General features: G+C 42.1%; 1 protein-coding gene across 1 annotated transcript in view; it reads left to right on the top strand.

Annotated features, from left to right (window-relative positions):
* Positions 1 to 14,153, top strand: part of CDC42SE2 (CDC42 small effector 2) — a 114,430-nt gene that overhangs the window by 39,599 nt on the left and 60,678 nt on the right. The gene's annotated exons all lie outside the window — the stretch shown is intronic.

Raw genomic sequence — 14,153 nt, 5'->3', positions numbered from 1 at the left:
GAGACAGCAGATGTCAATTATGAATACCTCGACGAAATCATTGAAATTCAACAGCAACTCTTCAGAAGAACAACACTCTCAACGTTTTGGTGTCGACAGTTGGAAAAGTACCCAATTATTGCTAAGAAAGCCCTGGAATTTTTTATACCATTTGTTACAACATATCTCTGCGAACATTCCTTTTCAAGGATGCTGGACATAAAAGGAACAGACTTTGCTGTGAAAATGACATGAGAGTAGCACTTACCAAGGTGAAGCCACGCATATCTGAACTGGTCTCTCAAAAACAACAGCAGAAGTCACACTGATTTGCAGGTTTGTTGTGAGTTCATGCACTGTGTTGGTTTTGTTCTTTGATCAAGGTGATGTTCATGCACGGTTCATTTTGTGTACCAGTAAAAAAACATATACCTATGTCTTGAATTTGGAAAAAAATCCTATTTGATTTATCACTAAAGAAGGGTTCGGTGAATGTGCATTTGAAACTGGTGGGTTCGGTACCTCAAACAAGGTTAAGAACCACTGCTCTAGCTGTTTCCAGGAACAGACAAGACTCCGTTTATTTGTAGATGTGTTCTTGTGAGATGTCCCAGCTCGTGACCACAGGATCATTATCGCACACAATTGGATTGTACTTTTGGAGCAGGTTATCGTTTCTTGCAGTCGCTGAAATTGCCTTTGTAGAAACGCTGTCACGCACTTGAGGAGCTGTAATTGTCCCATAATGACACAACATTGATTTGGTGTATTTTTATTTTCCTCTCGTCAGGAGGAGCTGTTTTCCTCTCTGCTGTATTCCCAGCGCTCTTTCACTATCTCTTTTCTAGTATAGCCATCTGCAAGGCGTATGCTTCTTTTTCTCTAAATTGTCCTGTTTTGCATTAGTTTTCTGCGTTTATAAGAGCGAAAAAAGCCACTTTGTCTTTGAACCAAAGATGCTGGAACAGATGTCTTCCGCTGCATCACTATCTGACCAACAGTGATTGGCACAGATCCTGGTTCTATGGGCACACCAGAGACTATCTGCATAGATTTCCTAGAATTGCTTTTCTAAAGATTTTTTTGATTTCATGGGAATAAAGATTGATTGTTTAATGCAAACATATACATGCGACCTTCAAGCCTTTTCTCTACACCCTGCGTTAGGAGGGAGGGTCTGAATCCACAATCATGCTTTAATTTTGTATTATACATAATAATAATAATAATACATTTGGGAAGTTTACCAGGATGCATTCAGGGGTTGATAGTGCAAATGGTACAACTCTCAAAGCAAGCTTTCTCATGGCCAATGTACATATACCCCAATAATTTGTACCAAAAACCAAAGTACATCTTGCCTTATTTTACTATTTCTTTTTTCTACCCGACATGTTTAAGGAACTTTTAAAGCACTTTTCACTACACCTGGGCCCCGATTCATCAAGACCGTTGGTTTTGATGTCAAACTTGATGAACGGGTATAGTGGAGTCAGACTCGCCTGATTCATGAAGACGTGCCATGCCAGAAATCTCACTTTAGTCCCTGACTGGAGTAGGATTTCTGGCTCCAGTAACGCCACAGCTCATCATGAATCAGACCAGCTTTTGCTTCACTCCCCTTCGAACCACCTTTACTACCCAAGTCCCACCTATTTTATCAGAGCTGAGTGAAGCTGGCCTGAAAACACCAAAAGTTGTGCCAAAAATTTGTAAAGTCTCAAAGAAATTTACAACAGAATTCTGCCGATATATTTTCAATGAATGGAAGCCACTTTTGGGGCAAGTTAAGCAACTGTTCAATAAGTCTTACATTTTGGTGGGTCCTTTTCCCCTAAAATATGTACAGCTATTATACAGACCTACTGTATGTGTCACTATGGCTGCAGATCACAATTTCTCCGTTTAGTATCCTTATTCTGTCTTACTCTTTTATATGTCCCTTTTTTTGTATCCCACTATATGCATCCAAGCAAGAAGTAAGACAGATGGAAGTAATACTGCTGAATGAGACATAGTTTGTTTGTAGTCTTGTTACCGTGGAGATACATAGGGCTACTTAGGAGCTGCAGAAAAAATGTTAGATTTTTACTCAACACCAATGGCTGAAGCTTCTTAAAGGGGCTGGCCACTATTACATAAGCAGAGCTATAAGAATGTTATTTAAGGGAAAATAGACTTCCTAATTAATTATGTTAATGAAGCAGTAGAGTCGCTCTGAATCGCTCCGTCCTCTCTTCTCTCGATGCAGTTATTCTGAATGACATGGATGGTCAGGAGAGGGCAGTGGGAACCAGTGATTCAGCGTGCTAGTGACAGTCTCATGTGACCCAATTCATGAATGCTCTTCTCTATGGACGATGTGGCGCCCCAACTGATGCCATTTTCATCACATGTCATGGGTGTAACGTCCAATCCTGTTATGGGCATACAGACATTTGTAGCTCTGAAGTCCTCACTGTTCCCTGTCCTCCTCTTCCAATGCTTACCTCCTCCGTTCTGGTCTCCTGCTTTGGGGTCCTGTTTCAGTACACCGGAAATGGTAAAAAATGCCCATCTATCACTGGCCATAGTGTTGATCAGCCCCATCCAGTAATTGGCTGAGTAGGCATTTTCCATGTTGAGCTATGAGCAGGTAAAGGCCGGGATGTACCTGCGAGAGCATTTTGATGGTATTTGCTTCTTTTTAAACTCCTTCAAAAAATGATTTCTATCCTCTAGATTTTTTTTTTTAGTAGTAGAGGTACATTACAATTTCTTCCAAAATGCATATAATATGTACATAGGCTCAACCAGTGTGAGCGTAAACCATTCCATAAGCCTTGTTTTGTGATTGCATTAATGTTCTGCCTAATCATAAAGCACGATATCAATGACCGGCTGTTACTGCCAGTATTACCTGCAGTAAATCAGCCCGCAGCTTACTGCATCGCAAGGTACATCCGCTTATGCAACAAATGTCACCCTGGACCCGTCTGATTGTTGAGGGTAGTAGTGCAGATAAGAATGCTGCAGCCCATCAAGCTGGTTTACGGCATTACTAGTGCTGACCTCTCCATTACTGCCGAGAGCAGAGGAAATGGACCGTACAGCACACTCCTAAATGCAAAGATGCTGAGAGTCCTTCTAATATTATCACTATTCTAGGTAACAATACAGATCATTAAATGAATAATCCAGACATTATTTTACCGGTCCGCTGCAGATCCCTACTTCCTGTTGTAGAAGTGAGGTTACATATGACCACTGCAGACAATCCCTGGCCATAGCGGCTCACTTGTCACTATTATGGATATACAGAAATACAAAGAACATGTGGTTTCTCTGCGCTGCTGGTTATAATCCACAAGAGAAAGCCAGGAGACAAGATAAACTTGATGCAGTTTTATTATCAACGTGTTTCGATTCAAAGTCATCCGACCTCTTCCTCAGGATACAACCACAACCACAAGGTTTCATCCTGATGAAGAAGTTGGATGACTTCGAAACGTGCTGATAATAAAACCACATCAAGTTTATTGTGTCTGTTGGATCCTAATCCGCAGCGTAGAGAAACTACATGTTTTGTATTTCTATATATTGTTTGGCACCCTGTGGATCTGCAGCAGCTGATTACTCACGCCTCATTTATGTTGTGTGTAACCCAACTATACCAGCTGAGCAGCTCCCTGTTTTCTCTTGCTTTCTACGATCAAATAAGACCCTATTGCACTTTTTGTTCCCCAGTATTTTTCTGCACCACTGTGGATATGTCAGTTTTAATAAATTCTTTTAATTGCCCATAAGACCATTCTGGCACACGTAAGATGACAACTGGGCAGTACTATCACCCTTGTCAATAGGGTAGGTCCCTGACATGGTTTATAGACACTGATTGGCTAACAAAACAGGAATATCACATTTTTTTACAAGTCTGGGATATATAGTGGTTTTTGTTATCTGGTGAAATTAAACATTACTCATCCACAACCTGATGGGTCATGAATAAAATACCAGAGCATTTCATTGATGTATAGGCAGTTGTATGACAGCTGTGAAAGCTAGTGAATCCAACCAGACAGGTCAGAATATTAATATACTTCACATAAGAGAATATATATATAATATATATATACACTAATATTTATATATATATTATAGTTTGTGTAATAAATATAAATATATATATATATATTATACTAATATATATATATATATATATATATATATATATATATATATATATATATATATATATATATATATATATATATATTAATTTATAAGTAAGGCCACATAATTATAAAATGAAGGATTTTAAATTGGCCAATTTATGTGAGCCCATCAGTTACAACAAGGCCTATCTTTTTTTGATGGGACCATAAACCTAATTTTGATCAAACATGCCTCTCCTGGACTAAGAACCTACAAATTTAAATGGCGCACACATCACATGGACACAAGCAATGTTATTGTGGACGAAGAGAAGGTAAAAAGTAACTGTGGATTTCTTGTCTCCAGAAAATCTGTAACCTGAATGGTGATCTTTACTTTTCCATCTGTACAGGGGTTTTGACTCCTACTAGATAAATGAGGGAACTCTTTAAACCCCCCACCCCCTCCTCCTATGTCTAATAGAAGTGTCTCTTCATTCATTTGCTGGTATGTCAGCAATGTGGTTTTTCTTTCAATTAATATTAGTATTTCAAGCACATTTTGAAGCTGCAGCCTATGCTGTTACTTGGTTTACCCTTTTATAGACTGCATTCATACTGGGCAGGGTAACCATTTCTTAAAGGGCTTGTCCTCTGCTGGTCAACCCATTATGTATGCACCAGATTGATGCACAAAATGTATCCTTGCCTCTTGGACCGTGACTGAGCTCTGAGCCCTGTGTCCGCCGTCTGCCTCATCACATAGACAATGTCACGTGACCGGGACAGGCCATCAGCGGTCAGTGATCGGCTGCAGCCTTCACAATTTTGTTGGCGCAGCCATTTTATAAGGGATTGTCCAGAAGTAGATCATCTTTTTAATGTGTGGAAATACTTTGCTTCTCCTTTTAGTTCTGAGATCAATTCCTGTCTCGTTATCGGATATCTGTGGGCCAACTTCACTATATACAGTGGTGTGACAAAGTGTTTGCTCCCTTCCTGATTTCTTATTCTTTTGCATGTTTGTCACACTTAAATGTTTCAGATCAGAAAACAAAATTAGATACTAGACAAAGATAACACAAGTAATGACATAATGCAGTTTTTAAATGAAGGTCTTTATTATAAAAAGAAAAATAAATCCAAACCTACAGGCTTCCCTGTGTTATTTACAATTACTATTTACTTGCTATAGGGTATATGTTCATTTAATGTTTTTATTGTTTTTTTGTCTTTGAAATGGCCACAGTGTGAACATGCTCTTACACTTTGCATGTATACTAGCTTATAGTCCGGCTCGTTCCTTAGGTTTTGCCATGCATTTGTCATGTCTAGACACTTTTCTGCTCAGATCAGGGTTCCCTTTCTGCCGCTTCCAAGATCACTGCCTGTGTGACATGGGGCGTGAAGTGGCGAGTTTAAACCATGTCTTCTCTGTGCTGTGGAGATGCAGGGAAGGGATGTGGTTATGACTTAGCACTGCACTCCCCTTGCCACTGAGATGGCCATCTTGGAAGCAGGAGGAATAGAACCTCTATCTGCGCAAAGGAGGCAGTGGGAGCTAAGTGTTAGCCTTAAAGTTGCACAATGTATATGTGCACACCGTCAGGAATGGTAGCGCTTTGAACGCAGCAATATAGATGCTGCGTTTAAAGCGCTACACGCAGGTGAATCCGCATGTGTTCATTGAACACATGCGGCTTCACCGCATCCTATCCATTGCACTGGTAGAATTTTCTCTTGCGGAGACCAGCGTCTCCGCAAGAGAAATAGACATGCTGCGGTCTGTGAAGACACGCCGTATGTCCTTCTCCGCAGGAGCACGGGAACGCATAGTGGACATGGGATTTGTACAAATCCCATCCACTATGCTGTAACATCTGGCCGCTGCGGACTGCACGCAGTGCAAGTGTGCTGCGTCCAATCTGCAGCGTTTACTGATCGTCTGCACATACCCTAAGGGTGTAGTAGTAGTTGTTTAGAACGGTTTAGTAATATTGATCATTAAAGGGAATCTATCGGCAGATTTTTCTACCCCATGTCTCTGCCACAGATCTGCCTGTTCTCTGAATGCCAGGGAACGATGCTTAAGCAGAATTCTGCCAATCAGTGGTGGAGGTGCAGTTATACAGAGCCCATGGACATGGCAGCTGATTGATTAGTCCTCTAGTGATAAAATCATTGTGTTATTAGCAAGAGCTTATTCAAACTACAGCAAGCAGCTCAGTAAGTTATACCTTGCTGGAATCAGGCTCTCTGCCCTTACATTATGCTGCTCTCAGATTAGGTGGAAAAAAAAAACTGGTGACATATTCTCCTTAATGATATTCCAAGGTCTGAAAAATTTCAGCCCAATTGAGATTAGTAGACATGGAAGCATATTCGCACATACTGTAATTTGTTTCCCTATGACCTAGATATTATGTTTACAGCAAGGCTATGTGCCCACGATGCAGAAATGAAGCAGAAAATTTCTGCAGCATTTCTGCATCTCCCTGGCAGAAAAAATGCATGCAGATTGTACATGCAGATTGTACATGCAGATTGTGCATGCGTTTTTCCTGCAGAATACATGCGGAATACATGCGGATTCACATGCGTTTCCGCATGCAGATTGACAAGCGCTTTCCAGGCGATAGCATCACTTGGAAAGTGCTTGACAACTAGGTCACACTGTATAAATCCATGCAAACAGCATGGATTTATATAGTGTGACCGTAAAAAAAAAAAAAATAAATAAAGCTATACTCACCCCCGATGCCCCGGCGTGGCTGCAGCGCTCCTTCCTGTCTGGTTCCCGGCTGCCGGCATATCGCGAGACACAGCGGTGAAGGGCCTGCGGTCACATGACTGTGACGTCACCGCAGGTCCTCAAGCGATGCCGGCATTCAGAGAGAAGCCATCGGAAAGGTGAGTATAAACTTTGTTATTTTATTCTTTTTTTACAGGTACAATGGTACCCAGGTCTGGATGAGAGTCTCCTCTCCTCCAGAACTGGGTACCATCCGCACATAGAGACGCATAAAATCCGCGTGGGGCCCACGTAGCGTTTTTCAAGCGTTTATGCTGCGGAATTTCCGCAGTGTAAATGCTTGTGAAACGCTAGGTAATCCGCACCCCATGGTCCCCAAGGGGATTCCGCATGTTCTATGCACATGCTGCGGATTTCTCCGCAGCGTTTATGCTGCGTACAAAAATCCGCAGCATGTCATTTAATTTTGCGGAAGCGCAGCGGAATGGCCGCCATTGACTTGCATTGAGACGCATAGAAACCGCGACTGTACATTTGTACAAGCGGATTTTATGCGTCTCTATGTGCGGATGGTACCCAGTTCTGGAGGAGAGGAGACTCTCATCCAGACCTGGGTACCATTGTACCTGTAGAAAAAAGAATAAAATAATAAATAAAGTTATATTCACCTGTCCGGCGTCTTCTCTCTGAATGCCAGCAGCGCTGAAGGACCTGCGGTGACGTCACAGTCATGTGACCGCAGGCCCTTCACCGCTCTGTCTCGCGATATGCCGGCAGCCGGGAACCAGCCAGGAAGCAGCGCTGCAGCCACGCCGGGGCATCGGGGGTGAGTATAGCTTTATTTTTTTATTTTTACGGTCACACTATATAAATCCATGCCGTTTGCATGGATTTATATAGTGTGACCTAATTGTCAAGCACTTTCCAAGTGATGCTATCGCCTGGAAAGCGCTTGTCAATCTGCATGCGGAAACGCATGTGAATCCGCATGTGGATCCGCATGTATTCTGCAGGAAAAACGCATACACAATCTGCATGCGTTTTTTCTGCCAGGGAGATGCAGAAATTTTCTGCTTCATTTCTGCATCGTGGGCACATAGCCTAATGTATACAGGTTCACAAGTATTCTTACTAATCATGTCCTATAAAGCCTGTATGTCAGCCTACATGAATAGTAGATGAAATATATCATTGTTATAGATCAGAAGGACCAGGCGTATTTATTACTGTTTTGGTTTGTGGTGTTTGTGTACCAGCTGCCGCCTCCAGTATGTGTGATATGTAAATGGCAATCACAAGAATAGCAGGTGTAATTGATAAGGCCGCCTGCTTTACGCTACCGGCCTGACACCTGATAGAGCTGTCAGCATGAATTGAGTGATTTGCTCCTTATGTCAGGCTCATAGCTCTGGAGAAATTGCATCTGTGGCACAAATGTGTGAAATGCTGAGAGGCAGTAGACTGGAAATGAAGCTGAGCACCTCTGAAGCGTTCCTTACCTAGACGACTTACACTGTTCCACCTCAATAGACAGATATGTGTCCACGTTCTAACCGAAATCTCAGCAGATATCCAGAAAATGTTGTATCTTTTTTTTTGGCATTGATAAAGCAATGGTGAAGATGTAAAGTTGCACATTGATTCTTCTTACGGGGTCTTCAGTTAAGTTTCCCTGAACAGAATATGTAGATTGCCTTCTTCAAGGTCAGAAGTACACCACCTGCGTCCTGGCTTGTTCGGCCCCCAACCATCTTTGACTCCCCTTTGTTCAGTAACACTTATGAAGTATGGGGATAGCTGTGCTTATTGTATGGCCATCTTCACTCCTAAAGTCCTAAATAAAGGAGAAAAGGACCTTTTTTATCTACTATAGTGAAAGATCCTGAAATGGAACCCCATTTATTGGATTATGGCATATATAAGGCACTCATAACTGGTGGAGGAAAGGCAATTCTGGCAGCTAAATAGGAAAGGGTTCTTTACAGTCAGAGCAGTCAGACTGACTGAATGGCAGACACTATAACAGCTTTCAAAAGGGCTGGATGATGTCCACAATACACATAATATTGTGGATTATAGTTAAATTACCTAGGTCTTTATTCAACCTATGTAATTAGTACTGTCGATAATTCGATATATATCTCAGATCAGAATACCGCTTCAAATTTTATGGAGCCACAAAATAAAAAAAATTTGGCATTCGGACCAAAAAAGATTTAGCACCTCTGGTCAAGATGGAGTTACACATCTATGGACAGATCTGTTTAGGCCTTTTATATCTCATCAGCACAAAAGTGGCGTTAAGTGGCAATGTAAATGCTACTAATGGACACTCAAATATCACCCAATCGAAATGGCTGGAAGGTAGGGAAAGTACAGGCATGAAATGAGATGTAAGAGCGTTGAAGAGAAGTTAGATCTTCATTGTCACGCTGATTCGTTTGCATCCACAAAGTATAGTGTTTCCTTCTGCTGAAAGCTTCACCTTTCTCAGTAGGACAGTGCCATTATGGGAATTAATACACAAAAGAAATGGAGAACAAAGAACTGTGAAGTGGTGTACCAGCACAACCGGACAGATAGATGCTATGTACTACTGTAGTGTAGAGTGCCCAGGTCTGATATAGACTATCACAGCCAAAGTGTGGCCCGCAGGCCACGTCCGGCCCTCTGGCTGTTCCAGTGCTGCCCATGGACCAAAAACAGCCAAAGGCCTGAAAACAGTAGCCCACAGGCTGCATCATGCCCGCGTCCAGGTATCATTGCTATCTGCATCTTCAGGATTCAGATAGCAGTGAATACATGGGTGGAGGACAGACAGAGCCGCCGGCTCCTTCTTACACCAATTAGCGGGTGCGACTGAGACAGTGGGTGACCTGACATGATTGATTTCGCCAGCGGTGCTCATAAATGAAAAGTCTGCAAGTAAGGGCTCATGCACACGACCTATTTTATATTCGGAGGTTTTCACGAATAGCACTCGTATCTATAGTATTCTATGGGGCTGTGTACATGTCCAATTTTTTTTCCTCTGATCGAATAGTCCGTGGGAAAAATCGGGAGACATGTCTGATTTTCATCCGAGTGTCAGATCAAAATCGACCATGCGAGTTTATGGGTCCAAGAAAAAAATTGGACCACACTTGGATTACATCCGAGTGCAGTCCGATATTCATAGAGTGATAGAATGGAAAAGATGGTGAAATGTTGTTGTTTTTTTTTCCCCCTCTCCTTGTCTGTCTGAGAAAAACTGATGCCAGTCTGATTGCCTTCCTCTGACCGTTTTTCTCAGATGTGGAGAAAACTGTCATATACATGTAGTAGTGGGGGAGGATGTATCCTTCCTTTGGCAGTGAAAGAGTTAAAGGAGAATGTTCTCACAGTTGGATCTCTCTGAGCTGCCATTAGGTCCAGTTAAGGGGGTTAGCTGTGATGATCCAGCCAGTAGAGTAGAGGGGGAATTTAGTGCCATGATCAAGCATAAAGTGTGTATAAAGCTTGTCCCTGATATATTCCCTTGTGGGGCTGTAGTACTTTTAATTGGCCACAAGATTCCACAGCTGTTAGTGAGAGCCTGCTACCAGAATGACAGTGAGGAATTAACTGCCACAGGGGGTGGGGCATCCTAGGAAACGTGTAGAGAATTTTCCACAAAGTGTCAGTTGGAGTCCTGTGACAGGAAGCCTTACAGGCGGACAGCCAGGGAAATTGGCTGCTAGGGTAGACTGGGGCTCCCTACCCTTAGACAGTGGATAAGCAGTGTAAATATCTCCTCACACAGGAGTCCTATTAGCCGGCTGGAGAAACTCAACAGAGGTATTGAGGACCCCGGGGCACTTCTAGTCTGCAGGTAGCGGAGAAAGATAGGACTCCAGGTTAAGCCGTGAGGGAGATATAGGATCCGGACACACTCGCTGGTGAGGAAACATCTCTTACATAGAGAATAGAGTTAGAGAGATGCTTCACCTAAAGAGGGCACCAGTGCTGAAGAGGTTTCTAGCACCTTTATGGGAGATGAAAACCTGTTGGGCCTTATCCAATGTGACTGTAAATACTGTATATACTCCTCTCCCCCAAGTAAAATCCCAGTTATGGTTAAGAACTTCGTGTCCTCTGAATTTGATTCCCTGGTCCCAAAAGAGAAATGCCTGGAGACATCCGCGATCGGATGGTTTGAAGTAAGTGAAGAATGTCACATACCCAGCCATACATCAGAGGGAGGACACAAATTGTCTGTAGGGTGTTAAAGCGAGCAGGGGCTACAACTTGCCCACGACTACCTCGCTGGAGCACCTTGCACACATGAGCGCTGTCATTCTCCAGTCAGCTATCTCTCACAACTCTCCCCACAACATTACCTGAATAATACTGCTGTATGTGTTTGACGAGCAGAATTGTCAGCAAACAAACACTCTCTATGGTGGCCACGAGCATTAGATTTAGGTCAGCCAAACCCAGCGATTGCGGCAGGACCAGACCGACATTTAATTTGTATGAGAAGATTAACTGATGTTTGATTGGCCTCTAAATACTGAGGTAAAAACTCACCAAATACTGAACGTGTGAACATGGCCTTATGGTGCATTAAGACTGCCAGTGAATGAATACACCATTAGTGAGCGCCATTAGACTATACACAAGTTGTTTGGCGCTCATTAAATTGCCTTCTTACACAGGCAGAAAGACTGTACATATCACTCGTTCATCGACTGATTGCCGGCATGCATTTGTTAATAACTAGTGTTGAGCGAGTATGTTCTATTAACCCTTTCGGCGAGTATGCTCGGGCCGAGCTCCGAGTATTTACAGCTGCTCGGTGATATGGTTGAATCGCTCCCGTGTGCATGATTTGCAACTGTTTGACAGTTTTATTACATGGGAGGAATGTCTATTTATTACACATTCCTCACATGTAATAAAGCTGTCAAACAGCTGCAAATCATGCACACGGGAGTGATTCCACCATATCACCGAGCAGCTGTAAATACTCGGAGCTCGGCCCGAGCATACTCGGACAGAACATACTCGCTCAACCCTAATAATAACGTTTTGGTGGACTTTTTTTTTTTTTTTTAATTGTGACACCAGGAAGGTTAGCCGTAGGGGTTGTCATATATAGAACTTCCCTCTGACAGGTTGATGACAAACTAATCTTATCATCCTGTTTTATAAATTGCAAAGTGAAAATGTTACGAATCATCTCAAGTAAAGAATGGCTACCTTTCCTGTTAACACTTTTTTTTTTTTTTTTTATAATAAATGTCTCCTACCGCTGAGTAAAGAAAAGGTGTGAATAAGTGGCTAACAAGGCAGCAGCTTTTATGTATTGCTGTTATGTGAGCATTTTTCACGACCTCCCCATCAGTCACCCTATTATCCAGCATACATTTTAATGAATTCTTTTGCATTAATGCCTGGTGAAAAGTGACTGCCCACGTTTTTGAGTTGTAATATAATGGGCCAGAGGTTAGACTTTTGTCAGCGCTTTGTTTCTTTTGGCAGAGTTGCGTGTAGCACAGAGATGGGGGATGCCATGGGGTCCGCAGTGTGTTGTGTGCACGCACATAATGAATGTCTTTGTGCCCATCAGAACGTGCATTCTAGTAGATGGTGACAGTGCAGCTGCATCCCTGGCAACAAGACCTTGGGAGAAAGAAGTAGGGCACGCTTCCAAAGACGAAGAATGGCCCCGCCTGCCGCCAGGCACATTAATCCGTCAGATTAATTCAGGGGACACATCCTGACAATGACATGCCAGACCCTGCTTACACATAACGATGGAGAGGAGATGCTCCAACACATGCCTCTTCCTACAGTGCACAGCTTATGTTAGAGCATTGGATGGTGTCTGCCCCTTATTCCTGTAATAGTCAGTACATCACGTGGAGTTCATTCCTAAATTTTATATTTCACATATATATTTCACATTTATAATCCTTAACTGACCATACAAGGACAGATACATCAGTGATATAAGCCCCAATTTTTAATTTGCGTTTATTTTTTTAAGTTACTTTTCCTTTTTTTTTGTCTTGTGGTTTTCATTGCCGTTCTTCAAAATGATGAACACTGTTTATGAATTTTGCACAAAAAATGATCTTTATATTTGTCTTTGACCTGCTATGCAACCTATTAGCTCAAAAAGTGCCATCCTTTTTGCTAAATGGTTCAAAATGTGCAGCAAAATAGCTGCCATACATAGTATCACCTTGGGGCGGGAGTACTTTTGCACATATTTTGTGACTTTTTAATAAGTCAGACGAAAACATCTGGAAACCCCAAACTCTGCCCATAACGGTGAACTAAAAAAAATAAAAGTGAGCACATCAAATAGGCTTTAAAAAAGGTGCAAATTAAATGAAGAATTAGGCACAAATGAAAAACACCAAAAAAAGGCACAAGCGTAAATAGGAATTGGGCACATAATGTAAATTTTATACTGTTAGGGACTCTATTAGTATTATCCCGTGTCCTGAAGTTACTTCTGAATCCCTGAAAAAGTTAGACCCTGATTCTTCAAAAGTTTTCACCAGAATTATGGGAAATAAACCTGTTTGAAATATTGCATTATTTTTTTTTTTTTAGTAAACTCAGCCAGTTCCACCTACTATTTGGAAAGTGAGAAGATTGTTACAGAAGGGACATGGCCTAGGGCAGCCAGCAAATGAATCATAATTTAGTGTCACGAATTTTGACAGATTGTACTCTGTCACTCCAGCTCTATTCCCTGCCTCCTGCTTGACTGACAGCCTTTATGTTGTGTGACTTCAGGCAAATGAGTCGTCAGTCAAGCAGGAGGAGGCAGCACTGGATGGAGAATAGAGCTGGAGTGACAGGCTTCTGATATGCCATATCCTTTTGCATATCAATTCAAACACTGATTTCTCAGTAACCGAGGAACGGTCTGGCCATGTAAAGGTATGGCTGGACTTGTCTTTGAAAGAGCTACATGCAGATATAAATAGTTTGGGGTGTGAAATCCTGCTGATGGATTCCCTTTAAGCCTAAATTTGCTTAAATTCAGGCTGAGCAGAGTAAAACCTGTCACTTTCCTGCTATACCTGTATGTGGTATAGGTTATCCCCAGGTCACGGCGGTGGAGCCCTACTGCACATGCTCACTGGCACTTGTCCTAATAATATTCTAGGACAGGTTCTGTCAGTGTAACATGGCGATGGCATATAGTGACTATACTGGTTACCTCCCTAGACAAAACGAATGTGATTTGCTAATTAGTATCTGACAAATACTACCATAATTTAACAGATACAGACCGGTTAATATTTTGC

This window comes from Phyllobates terribilis, unplaced genomic scaffold, assembly GCF_046119375.1.
Source record: "Phyllobates terribilis strain yellow unplaced genomic scaffold, ASM4611937v1 Scaffold_1__5_contigs__length_1240528914, whole genome shotgun sequence".
Classification (NCBI taxonomy): Eukaryota; Metazoa; Chordata; class Amphibia; order Anura; family Dendrobatidae; genus Phyllobates; species Phyllobates terribilis.
This window is presented reverse-complemented; position numbering and strand designations above follow the sequence as displayed.